Raw genomic sequence first — 14,166 nt, 5'->3', positions numbered from 1 at the left:
GCTGGGGTGAGTCTTAGTGTAACCCACACACCTCCTGGGTGGGGTGTTCTGTCCCATCTAGTGGCACCAAGACCACTTAGAGAGAGAGAAAATGAGTCTGCTGTACAGCCTTAGCTAAGAGCCAGTAGGCTTTTGGCTCATGCTGTAGAGGCTTATGCACTAAGCTCCAGAGGTCCCTGGTTCAGTCCCGCCTGCTGATGACGGGGTCTGTTGGCGTTACATTAGCACACAGCCACAGCTAGTGCCGTTAGGGAGTCAGGTCTGATAATGGAGAGTGGGACTTCAGTGGTGACCTAAATCCACCTGGAGCCAAACTGTCCCCCTCCTGGATCCCCCACGCCAGGGGAGGCACTGAGAGCAGAAACAGCCACTTGTCCTTTGGAGCTTTGCCAAGAGAGAGCACCCTCAGCGCGTAGTTCCAGCCTTGCCCCATCACGGAGGGGAGGCTTGAGCAGGCTGCCGCTCGGCTCGGCAGCGGGGCAGAACAGTGCAGGTGACATGTATTGCTCTCCCAGTGTGCTGTTCTGTCCAAGCCAGAGCATTTAGCAGAGCGGCAGCGGTTCTGAACTACATTTCAATGGGAAGATTTCTGAGGTCCTGGGCTCTGGTCACTTCTGGAGAGAGAGAGAGAGAACAACTCTGCTTCACACAAACTTGTAAGTTTTTGAAATCTCTTTCCATTCCAATGTGGAACAAAAGCAAAACCTTTCGAGGATTTTTGCAGAACGGGCACTTTTGGATCCACACGGTCAGATCGATCGATCGATCTATCTATCTGTCTATCTAGAGCCAAAAGTGCCCATTCTGCAAAAATGCTCAGAAGGTTTTGCTTTTGTTCCACACTGGAATGGAAAGAGATTTCAAAACCTCACAAGTTCATGTGAAGCAGAATTGTTCTCTGGCCACCTCTACTCAGGTCCCAGCGGCCTGGGCAAAGAGACATAGTGTGCATGGATTATTTAGCCTTCACTCAGGGGACACCACTGTGTCTGTCTCCTCTTTATCCCAGCAGAGTTCAAAGACCAAAGGGCCTCTGGCCTTCCCAAGGGAGTGAGTCTGCTAACGTACATGGGGCATTTTGTGGGAGGAAGGTTGTGAGGTTCAGTTGCAGCTATTTAACATGAGCTAGGGACAGAGCAGCAGTCCTGTGTATTCAGTATTACTGAATCATTTACCGACGTTGCTACAGCACATTATGATAAAATGTCATGGGGTTAGCACACAGCCCCGTACTATAATTATACTCAGCATGGCTTGTTATAGCTTATTAGATTGGCATCTGTTAGGCATAAAGCATTGACAACTGTTACTACTTCATTTATAACCCTCTGGAGAGTAGCTGATTAAGACAAAACACCCTAAATCACTGAGGAATTGTGTTCTCCCTGGATGTGGGAAGAAGGGTTTTTTACCTTTCATCTTTTAGATTGGAAAATACCGGTATATTTTGGAGCTTCTCTTAACTAGAGGTGCTTCTACTGCGCTCCTCACTGTAGTAGCTGAGCACCTCCCAGGAGTGAATTACACAACATCCCTCACACCTGTCACGTGTGGTTTGTCTCTTCATCCTCTCCGCAGGGGAGAAGTGTGTGCTCGGAGTGGCTTGGTTTGGTAGGGTGTGCTTTTCGGGGCAGGGTTTGGTTGGTTCTTGTTTGGGTTTGTGGGGGCTTTGGGGGCACGGGGACATCTTGTTTTGTTATTTGCATCTTGTAGCTGAAAGCTATTCTTCTGCTTGCCCACCTCGGCCAAACGGCAAGCCACGCACATGCAGGGACGAGGATTCCAGAGGCAGGGTTCTTACCGGGGCAGTAACCTTGTGTTCCATGCATTGAACCGTGACTCCTTGATTCTCACATGCCTTGTATCATCCGTGTAGGGGCCTTGCCTTTTTGCGAGCGTGGCTGCCCATTGAAATGGCTGCTTGTCTCTCTAGGTCCTTGTATCTGCTGCCTCGCAATGATTCAGGGATTTTTCCTTGTGACACCGCTGTGTGATAGGGAAGGTCTCATCCCCACTTCACAGATGGGGAACTGAAGCACAGGGCAGATTAAGGCCATGGCTAAGCGACGAGTGGGGAGTGAGTCCCAGCTCATGTAGACACACTTGCACTAGCTCTCATCCGAGCTAGCGGCCCAAGCATAGTGGGGTAGCTGTGAGCAGAGATGGGGCAGCTGCCTCAAGTACAACTCCACCTGCCCTCCCCGTGGTGCAGACTGGGTGTCACGCAGGGTGGAAAGAGGAATTGGCAGAGATCTGCTACACTTGGAGCCCATATGCTAAGAACAGCTCCAGATTTTAAAGGAATTTCATTGTACAGCAAGTGTGACCGTTTGCTTATTACTTGGTTTGTGACTTTTCTATAGCCCTTGCTGCCAAATTAAGAAATGACACATTTCACTCCGTCCTCAGTCTTGAACTTTCCATTTTCTTCTTTGTGGCCTGAAGCTTCCCACTAGATCAGATTGCAGATTTCTTTCTATTGCTAATCTTTGGCTTGTCAGCCATGATCTGATTCAGGCCATATAAACGCATCAGGGTTATGTAACCTTTCTGTGCTTCAGTGTGCATCTAGTGGAGACGAGAGGAAGGGAAGTTGCTGCTTTATAACCGACACTCTGCCTAAGCTGGAAGCCAATTCCCCATGCCTTTGGGAGACAGGTGGGCCTGGCTCCAGATACCCCGGAATATTGGGGAAGTTTGCAATTGGAGCTAAGCTCTGCAGCTTGGGCCTGTCTGTCTCAAAAGCTGTAAATTGTGCTTTGTGTGTGCGTATAACTATAAAGGGAAGCTATGATCAGTGGTGATGCACAGCAATGAGTCAGGGATGGCTGCAGAGTTTCTGAGGGGCAGACCCCAGAGCCACCCCATATGGACAAAAATACAAAGCATTTACCCGCTGTGGCCTGTGTATTCCAATCACACCAGACACAGGTAGAATCCGGCAAATTAAAGATGTCTAAAGGCAAACTGATTCTATGCCTTTGATTCAATTTCCCCATCCTGCTAGGTGAGGCACTGTACTTGCAACAATCCAGAGGAGCAAAAACTAACTATATCTCCTCTTGAACATTCACTGTCCCCCCCCCAGAAGCTCTGTCGCTTATGTGTGGTATTACTGCTTAGTAGAGATGTCTCAGAGAGAGCCAGGATTCACTTTGCCTGGCTGGAGCCTGAGAAGACGGAGGCTTTTCATACATGGAGCAGGCACACAGATTCCTTGTGCTCATCAGTCATTTAGGATCCTTTGCTCTTTGCTGGGCAATTAAATCCTTCCCTGCCTCACTCCACTGGGAGGGGCCCAAAAGCCAGACTGGAGACTTGAGTCAGTTCCCATTATAAATTAAGCTGCCTCTGCATTTGAACCCCCCTGGGTATTTCCCTGGGAATTACTGCCTCTGGGGTTTGGTTTGGTTTTTAAAGCCACAGCACAGGGAGCCAGCTGGGCCACCCCCTCTGAGCTGGTTTGCTAGCTGTGCCTGAATAGCACTTGTCAGGGAGATTAGCGGGCTCGCTGCCCTGTTCTAAAAGCATCAAGCCACATGCTGAAAGGTGCTGGGTATGGGGGGAACATTAGCCTTTCCCCCAGTTCTGGGGTTAATTTGTTTCTTTAAAACACACCATTAAAAGACAAAGACTATGGCTACACTACTTCGAGGCTTTTAGCAACATGACTGTGCTGCTACAGCCGTGCTGCTAAGAGCCGTGCCGTGTAGCTGCTATTTGTCGGCAGGAGAGAGCTCTCCTTCCACCCTCCATGAGCGGCTCTGGCTTTGTCGGCAGGAGAGCGCTTCTGTTCACACGGGCGCTTTTCGTCGGTAAAACTTTTGTCGTTTAGGGGAGGGAGGTGCCGACAAAGTGCCAGTGTAGACAAACCCAAAGAACGCAGGCTCCTGCTGGCAGACCTGAGACTGGGAAGCAGAAGAGGCCATTTCGAGGCCAGGTGTCACGTGGTAGCTACTCTGTGCTAGAGATGAAGTGAGCGTGTAGTATCCAGCTAAGATGGCAAAGGCACCTGCAGCTCCTCCCCCTGTACAGCCTCTGGTACAATTTGCTCTGAACCAGGAGCTCAGCATCAAGCGAGGCCTCGATCTGCAGCCTGAAGGCGGAGATGAAAACCCCTGATCTCAGCAGCATCCAAAGACGGTGAGCTGGGGCTGCTGGTCCAGGATCTGAGCCTTCTTTCCTCAGCAGAGAGTCGGGGGTGAGACAGGCGAGAGGGAAGCGATGGCATCTGCCGGAGACGGAGCATGGTGTGTACAGGTCCATTGCTGAGCAGCTCAGGAAGTGTCCCTTGGTTTGAGCATCCAGGCTGGTAAGCTTTGCTGGTGCAAAGGGTTGTATTTACAACCAGGTTCATCCTTTCACCCAAGGCTCTGCTCAGAGGCCTTTTGGAATGCCACTAGCTCACATTCTCTGAGCGTCCCTGCTCCCAGCATGTTATAAATGACAGCAAAGCAAGCAAATGGCCAGCCAACCCAAAATAAACATCACTCCTGGAAGCAGGCGGCCAGGTCTCTCCTCTCCTGAGGCAGAGTCTGGCACTTTCATTTCCAGTCAGAACTGAGAGGGGACATTGTCTGAGCAGCAGCTCCCGAGGTGTTCTGGTGGCTCTGATGATGCCTCGCTCCATAACCCTGTACTTTGGCTTTGCTGCCTTAAGCTAAGCCGTTCCCCTGTGCTAGAATCGAGCTCTGAAGGTGGAGTAATGGACTCAGGGAAAAGTTCACCTTCTGTCCCACTGACAGTTGTGTTCACAGAACAGGTCCTTAGCAGGGATGAGAGAAATCATAGTACTGGGGTGGTTATGGCCGTGCAAGTTCGGAGATGTCGTGAGCAATTTCCCAAGATTTAAATCCTGGCACCTGGGCCCCAAGCTCCGGCCCACCTGGGGCTAATCCTGCCAGGATAGTGGTGGGGGCCCCCTCTTCTGTCGGGCTTCTGAAGAGAATGCCACGCGGAATCTTTCCTTACATTTCTGTGCCTGCCTATGTTCCTCTGCGTCACCCTGACTCTAGCTGGAAACACAGCTTGTCCCCCTTGCACCTGCCTCATTCATCTTTCTCTCCTCCAGCATCGCCTCGCTAACATGCAGGAGCGATGCTTGCCCAGCCTGAATGGGACACAAGGGATCAAATAGCGCTGGGTGGGGTTTGCTCCCATGTGGGCAAAGGGCTCGAATGCCCGGGTTGGGTGTTGATCTCTGAAACCTGATTCTCTGTCCTGTCAGACCTTTGATCCGGCTCTACGGTCGCTGCCTAGGTGGGAGAGCTGCTGCCAGCCAGAGCGGTGCTATCCAGAGGAGCCCACAGCAAGAACCTGCCATTGGGTCTGTTGGTCCCCAAGCCCCGTAACTGGAATTCCCCTTCCACAGGCGAGGGAGAACAGCTCCGGCTGGGGGAGGAACCCAGAGGAACAGCTCATTTTCCCAAAATCCCACATGAGCTCACGGCAATAGAAAGCATGTGAGATAAAAGGGGGGTGACTCTGCCGGACAGCGGGGCTACAGTGCTGCTAAAAGCCTTCAGCACTTGAGAAATCACTTTAGTGCATCTCCCCCTATAGACTCAGTTACAATAAAATGGCAATATACAGTTTCAGACACATAGCAAAGCTGCAGCTGTCATCAGCCTCCCTCCCCCCAGAGCCTGAGGACATGGGGGGGCATGTCGCCGTCCAGTGGCATAGGAAGAGAAACCTCATTCAGCTGGTTGGGTTGCATTCCATTTCGTTTCTTTGCCATTTGCTGGGCAGAGCTGCCAGTGCCGAGGTGCTCTAGGAGGTGGCCTGCAGTCCGGCCAGGTGGACGGTGTTCTCATTGAGATAGGTGGGGACTGACGCTGACGTAGTCACCGTGATAGTCTCCATATGGCTGGGCTGTAAGTGTCCTCCAAATGTTTGCTCATTTCCCCAGTGTACTGTAGCTCCACAGCTATCCAGACTTTCCTGTTGTTCTGGGATGGATTTTGTTGGAAGTCTCTGCTGCTGCTGAGAGGTGCTTAACTGAAGTGAGGACCAATGCTTCAGCAGGTCTGTTCCAGCTGCTTATGAAGAGCCCATGTTCTTCACTCTTACATGTGCTTGGAAGCAGAGGCTCCTTGGCTTCCATGTGAATTCCCCTCTGTAGCGCTGGGCATTGGCAGAACGTGGCCAGGGCCTGTCGCTTTTTGTCCTTTGAAAAGCTCCAAACTTATGTCCTTGCTCTGACTGGCAAAAAATATTTAATTCTTGGCCCAGCCCTCAGACTAAGTTCAGAACAAAGTCTTGCTTAGAGTTAATAATCTCTGCGAATCCAGGCTTGTCCAGAAAATGTGGCCAATACGACCTCAATCGTGTCTCCGCCCCGGAAAGTGCAGGAAATAGGGCACCCTGCTGTTAGCATTCAAGCAGCTGAGACAAACTGAGATGCAGCCAAGCAAGTTCAGGATGGTATGTCCGTCTCAGACAGCAGCTTGCCACCTTGACGTGATAGCAGGTGTTTTTGCTGAAGGAAACCTCCGCTGGAACCCATGGGAAAACCTCATGTCTCTAATGTACTTGTAATGGGATAGCTTCCCTTGCAGAGCTGGAGGCAGGGGCCAGCCAACCCTAGTTACTACTAAGGAGGCTCACCTGAGCAGGGATCAACTGATTCACCTATAAGAGCAGCAGGAAGCTCCCGAGAAGGGGAGATGCTCAGGGAGGGACGAGCAGAGGCCTGCCAAGGCAGGGAGTGCTGAGATTCCAGCAGGGAACAGTGAGTCAGTGCTAGCTTTAAAACAAAAACACACACACACACACACACACACACACGCAAAAAAACAAGGGGGTAGTAAAAAACACAAGGGGCCCCCCCAGGGAGGTCTCAAACAAAAACACACACACACACACACTAAAAAAAAAACACAACACTGAAGGACCCACCGCCGAGTGCCGCCAAGAAGAGAGCACTGCCAGAGTAAAAAAAAAAAAAAAGCTTCTCTAGCCAGGGAAGAGATTCTCACTGGGCATGGGGCCCTCTTAGACGCGGGGCCCAATTCGGGGGAATTGGTGGAATAGGCCTAAAGCCGGCCCTGCAGTGAGTGTCACGTGGGGATAGAGAGACTCCAGAGACTGTGGGGCGAATAGGCTCCAGCAGGGAATACTGAGGTGTCAGGGAAAAGGCTCCAGGAAGGGGAGGCCTGGCAGACTTCCAGCAGGAAAAGTGGGAGTCTGAATTTGGTGGGAATCTGAGAATTTCCTGTGGGAATGATTTTGTTATTTTACTACATCCAGCCCCACGGAGGGGAACCAGAGAAGAGTTTGTTTGGGAATTTGTTCGAGAAAGCCCGGAAAGAGGGGAAACTGAGACAGGTGCCACAGAGCCACCCTGAGCCACAAGGGGCTGTTACAGAATTGCCCAGGAGTGGCGTGCCTGTGATGCTCCCCTTTCTTTGCCCACTGCTCTGAAAAGTCCCAGGAGGAACACCCATGGTACAGGCACTGCCCGGAAGCAGCAGAGGAGAGGCACAGCAAAGCAGCCAGCACTGTGTGTGTCAGCAAGGCAAGCAGTATGGGGCCCATCAGCACAGGTTTCCCTGCCATATCTCTAGTAAATGTTTGCTCCTAGTGAATTTCGTCTCAGTAAGTGGTGCTATGTATTTCACCTCCACAGAAAGACACCAAGCAAAGTACCAAGCTAATGAGCACTCTGGGCTCCCAGGCTGTGCTGAAGGACAGTTTTGTTTATTGCTAATATTGTCCTCTATTGATGAACATTAGAGGAGTTGCATTCTCTGCTCTGCCATGTGCTCCTCTTCAGACTCCTTAGGAGAGGAGATAGCCACACACACAGTCTCCCAGTCCATTGATGTATGTAACTCCCCATTACCTTATCCTCGCAGCACTGGGTGCACTGTGCATTGTCACTGTCTTAAACCTCGATATCAGTAAAGGCAGGGAGCGTTCTCCATTACAGATAAGTTCAAACCAGTGGGCTTACCTTGGTAGTGACTGTTCAGCATCCCTGCTGATGGGGAACCCCAGAGGCAAGAGACCAGGGCCTGAATGGAGTTTATGCAACCTCCATCCCTTGTCCTCTGTGACTGTGGGAACTAATGCATTTCATAGCTCCTAAATACCACAGAGACGGGCTCACCAAGGCCCCCATCCAGCAACGTACCAATGTAACAACGGCCAGACTGGTCAGACCAATGGTCCATCTAGCCCTGTTTCCTGTCTTCCAACAGTGGCTGGTACCAGGTGCTCCAGAGGGAATGAACAGAACAGGGCAATTATCAAGTGAAAGCAAAGCACTTAAACTCATGCATAACTTTAAGCACATCAGTAATCCCATTGAATCTATGCACATACTTAAGTGCTTTGCTGGACTGGGGCCTATAACACGTCGAGACAGCTGGAGGCCTTCTGAAGCTCAGCTTTCTCCCATTTTCTGACTATGCTACTGTCCTCTTCAAAATGAACCTCCAGCTACATATTGGAATACAGTCCGGAGAACCCTGCTCATAATGCACTCCTGTATGTGTATATACTGTCTGTGCTGTGTTTATCAGACAGCCTTTCATCTGAGGATCTCAGCGCCCTTTACAAGGTTGAGTTAAGTCTCAGCATGCTCCTGTGAGGTTGGTATTATCTCAAGCTTGCAGACAGAGAAACTGAAGCAGAAAGAAGTTAACTTGCTCAGTGTCAGGAAGTGACTCAGTGTCAGTTGGGAACAGGACCCTGAGCCTGGATGACTAGTCCACTGGTCTGCCCAGCCAAACACATGGCCTGTCTTCCTAAATAAAGGCACTGCCCACTCGGAACAGCTGCCACCAACACCTAAGCATAGTAGCTTTTCTTTTCTTTTTGCTTGCAAAGATCCAGTCTTCTCATGGAAAGACCCTGTACCTGCTTGGCATTCATGATATGGGAGAACTTCCTTGGAGCTACATGGTTAGATTATCTGTGTATTCAATCTGCTTTGATGTGAAGAAGAAGGTACTTGAGTTTTGATATCCATAGCTGTTCCCAGATTTAGATCTTTCTGGCATGGTGGATGATGTTGATACACTTTGTTGCTATATGTAAATACACTGCAGGAACTGAACCTGTTTTGCATTAGCCCCTTAATTGTACAAATATGTGTTTTGGTTCTTGCTTTGTAATTAAAAATAAATAATGGACTGGTTTAGTGCCTCTGTGGGCTTGGGGAATAGCACCATATGGTCGAGCAGAATTGTAGTACTTGCTTAATTTTCTGCTAATGGCCAGGGGGGCTGAGTCACAAACGTGAGCAGAAAGGGTTGGCAGCTCACCAAAGAGGTGGAAACCAGATTTAAATATCCTAAGCAAAGGAGGGGATCGGGGTCAAGTCGATCAAGTTCACATGTTGCATTAAAATCTGGTGCAGACGTGGGGGGGGGATCCATTGAGGACTTTGGACAGCTCTGCCTATCTCTTTTTCCGTTCTACCTCGGGTGTAAGCATTTTTCCATCTTTGCTTTTTATTGGCCCATGTCCTGTTTTGAAATTTCTACCCAGGTCACTAGGTAAACAGCTCTGTGGTCTTCTATCAAAGCAGCAGCTTCAGTTTCAGCTGCTAGGTCTCCAGCATATCTCCATTCATCTTCCTTGTGTTGCTTTTCACAGCTTTTGTCTGCTTTGTTATATGCCTCCTTTGCCTTTTCCAGTAGTTCTTTGGTCTTAGCATTCTGGAGTGTTCTGCTCAGTACTTCCTTTTCTCGATGAGAGGCCAGATTTCTTGGTTTATCCACTTCTTCCTTTGTCTATTTTGATATCCAGTTGTGACGGCTGCAGCTTGAATCACACTGTCTCTGAGCACTGCCCATTCTCCCTCAGAACCAAACTGTATCTCACTTTCCTCTGCCTCTGGCAGTGTCTCAGATCTTCCCCTTAGTTCCCATTGGGATTTCTCACAGTACTCTTTTGTTTTCAGTTTTATACTCTTAATGTTCTCTACCACCTTCTGTTTAAAGCTGATCGTCTCAATTTTAATTTCAGTTTAGCGGTGGAAAGGTTGCAGTCACTGCGGAATATCTACAGCGTGATAGGACCTCATTCTGGGACAGGTGACCTGATGCTCAAGCTAATGCAGATGTGCTCAGTCTGAGTGTTCATTTTGCCATCTGGTGAATTCCATGGTTCTTCGTGTGGGAACAGGTTACTTGCAGGAATGAGGTTAGAACCAAGTGCAGCTCACTGAGTCTCTCCCCATTTTGGTTGATGGTCCCCAGCTGATGCGTCCCCATTGCTCTTTCTATGTCTTGGTTGTCACAGACTACTTTAGCATTACAGTTGCCCATCACCATGGTGATGTGGCTAGGTCCCAAGTCTGGAATCCAGGGCATCAGTGAGATTAGATTGATAGGTGTGGATGAGAAGTGCTGCAAGCAAGAGAAGAAATATCTCATTTACTCCGGTCATAGTGACAGCAAACCCTCAGTGGTAATACACTCATTGTGGAAAAATCACTCATTAATTGGGACCCTATTAACCAATGCATCATATACGCCTGACTCCAAACCAAGGTCCAAGAGATGTCAATTGTACAGCGCTGTGCTCCAACCGAGGAACAGAGCGGTGGGGAAGAAATGAGTTCTGCAATTGTATCCAAAGTGTGGTTGACAGAATATCTAAACTATCATTGTCTGCTAATAATTTTATGTGGTTTGTGACTGGTTATCTAGGCACATGGTATGATGTCTGTTTGCTGAATGAAACTTCTGAAGCAAAATAGTTACAAATAATGAATTATGCAATTGGATTAATCATAATTCAAGTTGAAATTCATTAAACTTAATAAACCAGTGTCCAGACGAATGAAGAAGGAATAATCTCACCCTCTGAGTAACCGATCTAGAACTCAGAACACTTTTCACAAAGTTGTTAATGAGCCACTTTTCCAATTATTCTACCAGCTCTAGAACTCATGGAAAGGACCTCAAAGCCACATCCCTGAGTCAGTGGCATTCGGGCACTGGAGTCTGTAAAAACACCCCAAAAAAGAATTACAGAGGGTGAGAAAAACTGCAGCTGCCTATGGAACAAGGGTGGTTTGGACTGAAAATGTGAGGTTGCCTCGTACGCTCTGGGCAGCCAAACATAATTTTTTAGATCCAGTCACTAGCTCCCTCCAAGCTCTTTGTAGAAAGCAGGTTGTCTCCACACTTAGCCGGCAATAATTAGGTGGTTTTGATGTTTATAATCTTATATAATTACTCTCAAAATATCCTCTGATTCATCCCAGTCTTTGAAGTCAGCGCTTTGCATTCCAATAAGCTCTCTCATTGAAGGAGCATCTTGTAGTGGTACATTAAACTTTTCAGAAGTCATGTCTATGTAATTGAAACTTTGGTGTAGCTGACTCCAGGGCCTGGTGTCTCCATAGTGATGTGGAACACTCTTTAGTAGGGACAAAGGGTGCTCTGTGTGTGTGTGTGTAGCTCTGCATTCCCGCGCCAATGCCCTTCCACTGAGGCCCTGCATGGCTGGAGTCACTCTTCATGGTACTGCAGAGTCCCTGGATTTCCAAGTGAGACTCTGGGTGGAAGTTAGAATCAGCCACAGGGAGCCAGGCTTCCAGGAAGGAGGGGTGGGGTCCGTGCACAGTGGCTCATGGCTTCAGGCTGAAGGAAGGTTCCTTGCTGCATGGATCTCAGATCTGTAGTGCTTGGACGGGGCCCTTGAGCCTCTCCGAGCAGGATGTCAGTGAAGTTTTCCTTGTGGAAATTTCTACCCCACCTCTTGGGAAGGGAGCGCCAGCCATTGGAAGATATGCACACAGCTAAACCTTGCAAGAATGCTGCATATAAAGCTATCCGGATCAAATTCTGCTCTCATTTACACTGGTATCAACCCAGATGAACTGCATTGACTCCTATGGAGATACTCTGGATTGACCCCAAGCATAACTGAGAACGGGATTCAGCCCACATTCTATGATGGGAAGCTGCTGAAACCAAGACTCCCCTTCAGGCTGTGACAGTTTGGAAATGTGCCCTGCTCCTTTGAGACCATGCACGGTGCATCTGAAGCAGCCCCCCTGGGTTCCTGGGATGCTGTCCCCAACAAGCCCAGCATTCATCCCTGGCACTTTTTGGTATCTCTGTGGCTACTGCTAACGCTGCCCTGCGCTGGGCAGTGAAGTATCTGATACACTCCTGGGGAAAGAAAATCACTGATTTGTTTTCTTTGCCTGGTCACACGGGCCAAGAACTTGGTAACTGGAGGGTCTCAGCTGCCTTTTACTACGGTCTGCCCTGTTGTCCGTTCTGGGAATGGAAACACTTGCTCTTCGGCAAGTCTCTCAGGTGGCTGGGCTGTGAAGTATCTCACCTTGCCTGGAGTTATAAACCTGTGTTAGTTCCAGTTGCTACCGTGGGAAAGATACAATGACTGGTGACATTTGCTCTTGTCATTCAAGTTACTGGTGTGAACAGAAGCTGTTCTGAAAACCAAGTGCACCCGGCTCACCTGGGGACCCGTGGGGCTGTATCTCAGTTTGCATTGAATGCCCTTTGCTGGCTGAGTGGCTGCTACACGGAGGCTCCTTTCAGAGAGAGGCTGCTTTGCATTCCTTATCACAGCACAAAAGATGAGAGAATGTCTGAAGGAGGATAAAACTCTGTCCGGTCCCTAATTGTTTTTGAACCTGTTTTGCTGTCAAGAACTTAATGAAATATCTCCCCATCGCTTGTGACCCTTGTCTCTAGCTGATGGGGGCTTGTTTCTCCAGGAGCACAGTTTTGGTGCTTAACAACACATTCACATCAGGCATCCAGCCTGTTCGATAGCTTGTGAAAAGCAAATCAGCTGCAGTTAGACTTGGAAGCAACAGATGCAAATGACCTTTCTAGTTGAAGAATGTTTCAGGAGATATTTCCTTAGCTTACAGACACCAAGAGAACATGGCCAGTTAATTAGAATTAGAAGCGTTATTGAAGCATGGGCTACTTGTTTCCATTTGGGTGGTGTCCTAAGGACACAGCCACAACTATCAGCTGGCTGACTGGCACCTGACTCTAGTGCCAACAAACAGCTGCCATTAGAGGGCAGGTGGGGGATGCTTCTCACCCTGATTGGGCCCTATGCGGGCCTGAAGCTGGGACTCTGCATTCATAACGGGGCCAAAGGTGACCAGATTTTCTTCTTAAATGCCCTGGTAAAAAAAGCTCTTCATTTCGCATTTCCCCACCCCGAGCCTTCCAGAGCTTAGTCCAAGCTGGGTTCCTGCTTCCGAAGGGCCCACTCCCTATTTCCCAGGTGTTCTGGGATTGCTGTTCCTTAGGGTGCTCTTCTGTCCCTCTTGTTAAAATTATGCTTCTGTCCCATATTTCCCCTGCTTCCTTGGGCGTCTCTGCACAGGTCACAAGGCAGAGAGCTCCGATGGCCAATGTTTGTGTATAGCTGAGATTTAATGGAAGACGCTAGTGTTTCACTTCCCAGATACATGCAAGGTGAGCTCTTCTCTTCCGTTAGCCCATCTGTGCCTGAGACTCCCAGCAGTTCCTTGTGCGCAGATTACAAAGTCCAGGTTTTCAGATGTGTAGTGCTGGTGCTTCTTGGTGGAAAAAGAATTAAATCGCCTGTCGGTGTATGTCCCACGTGGGCTGCCATAGGAGCAGAGCATCTTTGCCTCTCCCCTAGCCATATACTCTCATAGTAATCTGACAAAAACCCACAGTCTCATTGCCAAAAGCTCTGGCGATAGACCCAAACATCTTCATAGCTGCTATTGCGACAGAGAGGCCCTCACATGACTCCGCCAGGCCCTGCCATTTCGGTCGTGGTGGTGGCTGGCTTGCTGTACTGGCATCCTTGTCCATGGACAGTGGGCACAGTGCAGCCAAGATTCTGCTTTGCTTTGTAAGGTTTTTGTAATGACTTGTGCTGTCCAAGGTCACTTGACAGGTTTTTGTGAAGACTAATTAGTTAACGTCTTTGCAGAGCTGGGAGGCTAAAAGGTGCTGTCTTATCCTAACTACTTTTATTGATCAGTCTCATTGACTTGAAAGCATCCAAATGCTTTGGAATCACATCAAGACAAAGGGCTCTGAGGTTATTTCTTAAAAGGAACCACCTGAGATATTCTCACTCTTCCTACTCTCCCCTTATGAAACAGTGGATTTTGGTGTTCCTCAGCAGGTGGCATAGCTCTGAGCCAGTTCTTCATTTGAAAGAAAATCTTAG

General features: G+C 49.0%; 1 protein-coding gene across 4 annotated transcripts in view; it reads left to right on the top strand.

The window, feature by feature from the left end:
- Positions 1-14,166, top strand: part of SYT6 (synaptotagmin 6) — a 159,721-nt gene that overhangs the window by 84,785 nt on the left and 60,770 nt on the right. The window lies entirely within an intron of this gene.

The sequence above is a fragment of the Mauremys reevesii genome, linkage group 4 (assembly GCF_016161935.1).
Source record: "Mauremys reevesii isolate NIE-2019 linkage group 4, ASM1616193v1, whole genome shotgun sequence".
In the NCBI taxonomy this organism is placed as follows: Eukaryota; Metazoa; Chordata; order Testudines; family Geoemydidae; genus Mauremys; species Mauremys reevesii.
This window is presented reverse-complemented; position numbering and strand designations above follow the sequence as displayed.